We start from the raw sequence: 7,394 nt of genomic DNA, 5'->3' as shown, positions 1-7,394 counted from the left end.
GCATTGTTCTGTTATGTGCATGTACTAATATGTAAAAACAAATCCCATCATTATGTGAAACTATAATGAACCAATAAAAAATGTGGAAAGAAAAAATAAATAAATAGGGCTGGAGAGATAGCTCAGCTGGTAGAGTGCTTGCCTCGCAAGCACAAGGCCCTGAGTTCGATCCCCAGTACAGCAAAAAATAAAAATAAATAAGTAAATAAATAAGTGTATGTCCTTTGCCTGTCCCCAGGGAGTCTCTCCTCTTCTTTACTGCATCTCAAACTGTTACTGCCATTTCTTTTGGAGCTGGGTAGGAATGCATTTTCCAGATGCGTGGAATGCCCTAATTTCATTAGTCTTCCTATAAAACATCCCAGAAATGACTCCTGCCATTAGATCCTAATTATTATGATGAGAGTTTTTGCAAAACTCTATTTCAAACACAAAAAGACATACAAATTTCCTTTTTCCTCCAATATTGCCCTCTCTGATTTGTATTAACTGTGTTTATCATTTCCATTTGGTTAGTCCAATAATCCAACCCTGTCTGCTTTGTATCTCCCAGAAATTTGTTGCTTCTGCTGGTTCTTCTCTTCTGATGTCCTAGTGTTGCTTCAGTGTTTCTTTATTTTTCATCCTAATAAAACCTTGGGAACAGAAAAGTAAATGTGTATGCCTCTCAACTCTGAAGTCACTTAGCTCCCAAAGACCTTTTCTCTATTTTTTCTTTTTGTTTCTTTTCCCATTTATTTTTACTTTTATTGCTTAGCCTTGATTTAGTTTCTCTTTTATTGTTTTTATTCAAATATCTTTTTAAAAGCAGGATAGTGAAAAGAGGCCTGGCATAGTAGTTACAGATTCCTTTAATCCTGTTTCTTCTATTACTCAACAACATCCAGCGCATGGTAGGTGCCCAATAAGTAATTTTTGAAAAAATAAATGAATGAAGCAAATTGCTACCACTTTCCAGACTTCAGTTTTTCCAGTGTGAAATTAGACTTCCGCAAGTAGTAGCAAACTATGATTCTTCTTGGGGAGACATTTATCTCCACAGAACAGGAGGCACCAAGAGGTGAGAGGTATCAAGGGTGTGAGCACTCTAGGAAGAGCTGTTGATTTTTTCTGGTTGTTTGTTTGTTTGTTCTTTTTGTGAGGACTGAACAGACTATTTCTCTTTCTTTGACTATGTCAAAGAGGAAACCAGAAGTCAGGATATCAGGGAACAATACTTTAAGAACCACTGGCTTAGTGAAGATATAGCCACCTTCAGTCAATTTGCAGAATACACAGAATCACCAGCTACATAGGAAGTCCAAATGCTCACCACAGCTAAATAATTATTTGTAGCATTATTTTCCACTAGCCAATGCCCTCCCTGCATATAAAAATCAAGATGGCGGGCCCTTCTCTCGCCAGGCGTCCTCGTGAGAGTGACATCGTCTTTAGACCCTGAGTGGCAATCCCTGACACACCACTGTGACGCCCAGGGAAGACAGGGCAACCTGGAAGTCCAACTACTTCCTTAATATCATCCAACTTTTGGATGACTATCCAAAATGCTTCATTGTGGAAGCAGTCAATGTGGGCTCCAAGCAGATGCAGCAAATCCATACGTCCCTCCGAGGGAAGGTTGTGGTGATGATGGGCAAGAACATCAGGATGCACAAGGCCATTCAAGGGCATCTGGAAAATGACCTGACTCTGGAGAAACTGTTGCCTCATATCAGGGGGAATGTGGGCTTTGTGTTCACCAAGGAGGACCTCACTGAGATCAGGGACATGCTGCTGGCCAACAAGGTCCAAACTGCTGTCCGTGCTGGTGTCATTGCACCATGTGAAGTCACTGTACCGGCTCAGAATACTGGTCTGGGGCCCAAGAAGACTTCCTTCTTCCAGGCTTTAGGCATTACCACTAAAATCTCCAGGGGCACCATGGAAATCCTGAGTGATGTGCAACTGATAAAGACTGGAGATAAGGTGGGAGCCAGCGAAGTCACCTTGCTGAACATGCTGAACATCTCCCCCTTTTTCTTTGGGCTGATTATTCAGCAGGTGTTTGACAATGGCAGTATCTACAACCCTGAAGTGCTTGACCTCACAGAGGAGACTGTATTCTCATGTCCTGGAGGGTGTCCGTAATGTTGCTAGTGTTTGTCTGCAGATTGGTTATCAACTATTGTGTCAGTGCCCCATTCTATCATCAATGGGCACAAGAGGGTCCTGGCTTTGTCTTCCCACTTGCTGAGAAAGTCAAGGCCTTCTTGGCTGATCCATCTGCATTTGTGGCTGCTGCCCCAGTGGCTGCTGCTACTACTGCTGCTCCTGCTGCTGCGGCCCCAGCCAAAGTTGAAACCAAGGAAGAGTTGGAAGAATCAGATGAGGATATGGGATTTGGTCTCTTCGGCTGATCACCAAAAAGCAACAACTCGTCAGCTTTGTATGCAAAATAAAGAAATAAAGACTTACTTCTTAAAAAAAAAAAAAAAAAAAAAAATCAAGATGGCATGTCAGAAAAGGGAAATAGGACCACCACATTTGATTGAGAGGTCTCATGACACACTTCTGAGCCTAGAGCTGCCTCACCCTAAGCCACATCCTTGAGTGTTTCTTTTAGGAAACTTTCAGCAGCAAGTTATCATAATATCTGACTCAAAATAGCATGAGCTGACGGCTTGAGGAGAAATAAGTGGCATGACAGACTGCTGGCCAGTGATGGCTCAATGATGGTGTCATTCTACTCTCCATCTCATTACCCACACTTTTCACTTCATTCAAAAGATCATTCTCCTTAAGTTTCCAAGAAGTGGTCAAGAACAATAAAGGCTGTTTCCTTGTCCAGGTTCACCAGATTGCAGAAAGCACCCACCCCTGTTTTCAATGAAATGCTCTTTCATTTATACTAACTGGGCAAACTTAGCTCATAGGCTCATCCTTAAACCAGTAATTAGTGCCAAAGGAAGTGGTGGGCTGATTGGTTTAGGCCTCATTCCTGAATAATCAGTTTCAAGAGGAATGAGGCATATGCTTTGTTTTATCTAACCAGGAACTAACCAAAAGTTCAGTCCATTCAGAGAACTATAAATGGGGGAAGAAAGAATGCTTAAGACCCAGCACTTCTGACAAAACTTTGGCTTGTGCCAACCTAAGTCTGACTTTGGGACTGCAAAGCAATAGTAACTGAGAATAATTCCAGTTATTCACATTTAAAACTGCTAGTATTAAATATAGAAAGTGTCTTGGACAACATCTATAATGCCTACAGAAGACATTTCTCTAAAGACATCCACATAAGACATGAAAACCCTTCCCCTCTTCTCAGAAACCTTCAATTTAGCAGGAAAACCATCAGATAAACTCTAGCAATCCTGTCCTCTTAGATTCCTTTAGAAAGTTGCAGAGCATTATTTTCCTTTTGTATTTCAGCAATTCTGTTAGTGGGCCTCTTTTTTTTTGTTGTTGTTGTTTTTTCCCCCTAAACTGATCATTATGGATAAACATAAAATCTCTAAATAGATTTTCCTAGTCAGTTAACCATATTCTTGAGGGAAAACATAAGGTAGAATCATTATTAAAAAGCATTCTCAGTAATACACACATCTTTATTATGTCAGTCTTCTGCCAAAAAAAAATAAGATTGATAGTAAAATCCACTTAATTTTTTTTCTTCGCAGAATCAAGCCATCTGCCTCAGAATACACCACCAGCCTCTGTTAGATGAATTCACACATTTGAAAGCCCCGGAGTAACCATTTGAATGGAAATTGGACACTTCTTGTCATTTAGGAAGCTTTTTTAAACTGGAAAGGCTTCTCGTTTGTTCAATTAAATGTGTGTGTATGCAATACACTTTATGAAATTTATCCCAAAACAGCGAGGGCTGAAATAATATTTGAAACAGATGGCGCAGATGCTGTATTAGAGAGCCTCCCATGGACATCGATGGAGACATTGAGGGAACTATGAAGTGCAAGTCAAAATAGTGTACAATCAAGACGCTCAGCCACAGCCATTAAAGATGGGAAAGTCTCTTTTAATGTCAACCCCTTCCCTAATGGAGGTGTGTGGAAATTGCTTAGATTTTGTCAAGTGGAATTTATACTCTTCCCTGGATGAACTCTTTTTCTTCTCAGTTGAGCCTTAAAATGTGAAAATGCTGGACCTACTGCCTCAGAGTTTTCTCTCTCCTGAATACTATTTGAAAATGATGCTACAAGGATCATTCCCAAGGGAATGTTAGAGAGTGGGGTGTGCAGAGTGGAGGAAAGCAAAGTGCAGTGTTCAGAGCTGCAAGGGGGACAGGGGACAGTAGAGGTGATCTCTCTATCGCCCTAATTTTGTAGGTGAGGAAATGAAGGCCAAGGCAGATTAAGTGGCATCACCCCCATCCCACAGAACTGGCCTCCTGAGACTCTCCAGGGTCCCTTCCTCCACGGATGATGTTTACTCACAGAAAGAGAAAGGCTGGGTAGTTTTGCATTTCATGCCATTTTATTTCATTTTCTTTCTTTTTGCATCACATCTTTTAAAAGTCAGTTTTTTGAGGCAGATTTAGAATGGCAAATAGAGACAAAAATCATTTTTTTCTTAAAATTGCCTTAAAGTACAAATATTTCGTATGCAAAAATTGAAAGTACATATGCTCTAATTTCTGGTAACTGTGCATGTGTGTGTTAACAGGGTATTTGGCTAGATTTTTCATTTTGCACCAATCACATAGACACAATTTGCAGATTGTTTTAAAACAACTAACAACTCTATGCATTAACCTAATGAAAAGGCAGAAGTTCAAATACAAGATTCTTGCATTTTGAATTCTTGAGCAGGAGAATTATGCCTGAGTAAATACACACACACACACGCACACACACACACATCCAGTGGCTGGGAGGAAAATATTTCAGCATTCATAGCAACAATTATTTTTAAATGTAGCAGTGTCAGGGGTCTGAGGTTCGCACATTTCCCTCTCAGTTGTGGTTTTATAGACATGAGTGTTGAAAGCAGATGCTGCTAGTTTATTTCAGGGCAATCCCTAAGCTACTGAAAATGACAAATCTCAGCAATCACGTTCAGGTTCCCATATCCTTCTACATTGAAAAGAAATGGATAAAACCCTTAATAAGAAAAGCAGCAAATAACTAAGTTTATCCATCATCTCTGCAGCAAGAGCTAATGAAACAGAAATGAAGCCGCGTCCATCTTCAGAGGAACTTTTCCCCTATAGACAATGATCCTGTGCTTTCATCACATCCCACTGGACAGGGTAAATTGATTTTCTAAAGCATCCGTGATTATTCCAGGGACAGAATAATGTCACAGCCTGACATGTTAACCTCCCACCACATTTCTAAGACCAGATCTATACACCTGGAACAAAGAAAGAATTAGGGCAACTTTAGGTCACCTCAGCAGAAAGTCTATTTAGGTCTGAACTATCCCGACAATTGGTTCATTTACCACCTTTGCCTCACCAATTATTTCACTGGTGAATACGTGGGCTACTGCAGTTTTTTTCTCTGTGTAAGACAGAAGAAGGGTTCTTAAAAACACCATAACTTCACATAGCTAACATGTACACTGATCAGCAGCTAGAGTTCTCCCAGGAATAAGATTCCACTTCTGTGCTCACTTCAGCAGCACATATACTAAAACTGGAACGATACAGAGAAGATTAGCATGGACCCTGTGCAAGGATGACACGCAAATTCGTGAAGGGTTCCATATTTTTGGAAATGAGGGGTGGGAGGGGGCGGGGGAAGGAAAGATGGAATAAAACAGACATCATTACCTTATGTACATGTACGATTACACCGATGGTGTGAATCTACAACGTGCACAACCAGAGGAATGAGAAGTTGTACCCCATTTGTGTACAATGAATAAAAAAACTTAAAAACTTAGAAAAAGATTCCACTTCTTTCTCTTACACTCAGAGAAAACAAAGAAATTCCCCCAGTACCCTGAGAAGTTTCTGCCTACTTGTTTCCATTGCATAATCTTTTTGACAAGTTTTTGTAAAGAATCTTAAAATCAGAAAAGCTCAAACACATTGATCTTAGAATTTCTTTTAAGTCACTGACATTTCCTTTCTCACATAATAAGTGGTGAAAGTCAGTCAATAGTTAAAGAGTGTTTCTTTTCTTTGATGTGGTGTTATGTACGAAAAACAAAATCTCACCAACATTCATTTCTATCTACATTGGGATGTGTGAGTCGCCCACACACAGACACACACACATTCATTCATATACCCATTAACTGGGGAAAAGGGAGAAAAAAAAAGGATTACATTCAGAACAAAAAAAAAAAAAAAAAAAAAAAAAATCAGCACAGCACACCTAACCTTCAATTCTTTGATCATTTCTTTTTTCCTTTGTTATAGTGGAAAGTCTGCCCTCGGGCGACAGGGAGATTTAAGCTGTCTCACATTCATTCCTGAAAGTTCTCACTTGATAAACCTGGAACAATCTTAAGACAAGAGAACATCTAGGTGCTCCATACCATTTGGTGTCATTTTCAAATGCATGATGCTAGACATAATTTGGGGTGCTGAATTATACAATATTTCTCAAGCTATCTACGTCAAACTACCTAACCCTGACTCTGAAAAACTGAAGGAAACAGCTAAATTGAGGAGTTTTAACACAAAAGACTTTATAAGAAACAAACTAAAACCCTTTATTATACTGTAAAGGAAGAGTTCATTACAAGACAGATGGGAAGAGTGCAGGTTCTAAATCTGTTTGATGACAGCAGGAAGATAAGGACTACTAGAGAAGAAAGTGCCATCGAAATCACTGATATGTTCTTGAAGACCAAAATGGTCCCTGTGACAACAGGAGGTGCTACAGGAGCAGAGAAGGCTACAACCAGGTGACAACAGAGAATCTGAGATTCCAAACACAATATCCAGGCCACCCTGATATTACCCTTAGTTATGTTTATTTTTCCTCTGCACTATATCCTCTGAATATAGGTCATCTAGTTCTGTTTCTTGAAAGCCCACACTTCCCACCCAGGTGAAGACTTTCTCTCACTTCCCCCTGGGCCTTTGCTCCCTTCGTAAAGCAGTCTCCAATCCATGCCAGAGCTCTATCACTATAACAGCATACTTTCCTGGAGGTTTATTAATACCTCAATGAAGCGAACGCACAACCGCCACAAGTTAACAAGCAAACCTAGGAAGTAGGTTGGACCACCATCACTTCCGTTTCTGAGAAAGGCAGTGAGTGGTTCAGTCTGTTCTTTTCAACCTCAATTGTCTAACAAGAGAAAATGCATCTTCCTCAGAGCTCAAACCGAGCACCTGCCCAAAGTTTCCTCCCTCCTCAGCCTTATGGCACCATGAGCACCATCAGCTCACATGAAGCTATTACCCCCATTTGCTCTTCTAGTCTTTGATCCAA

At 40.2% G+C, this 7,394-nt stretch overlaps 1 pseudogene across 1 annotated transcript; it reads left to right on the top strand.

Annotated features, from left to right (window-relative positions):
• The first annotated feature begins 1,405 nt into the window (after nt 1-1,405).
• On the top strand, nt 1,406-2,458 carry LOC306670827 (large ribosomal subunit protein uL10-like; annotated as a pseudogene). The gene has a single exon. The product of its transcript is annotated as a large ribosomal subunit protein uL10-like (transcript).
• The last annotated feature ends 4,936 nt before the right edge of the window (nt 2,459-7,394 follow it).

Source organism: Sciurus vulgaris (genome assembly GCF_902686455.1).
Source record: "Sciurus vulgaris genome assembly, chromosome: 10".
Taxonomy (NCBI): domain Eukaryota; kingdom Metazoa; phylum Chordata; class Mammalia; order Rodentia; family Sciuridae; genus Sciurus; species Sciurus vulgaris.
Note: the sequence above shows the minus strand (reverse complement) of the source record. Positions and strands in the feature narration are given on the sequence as shown.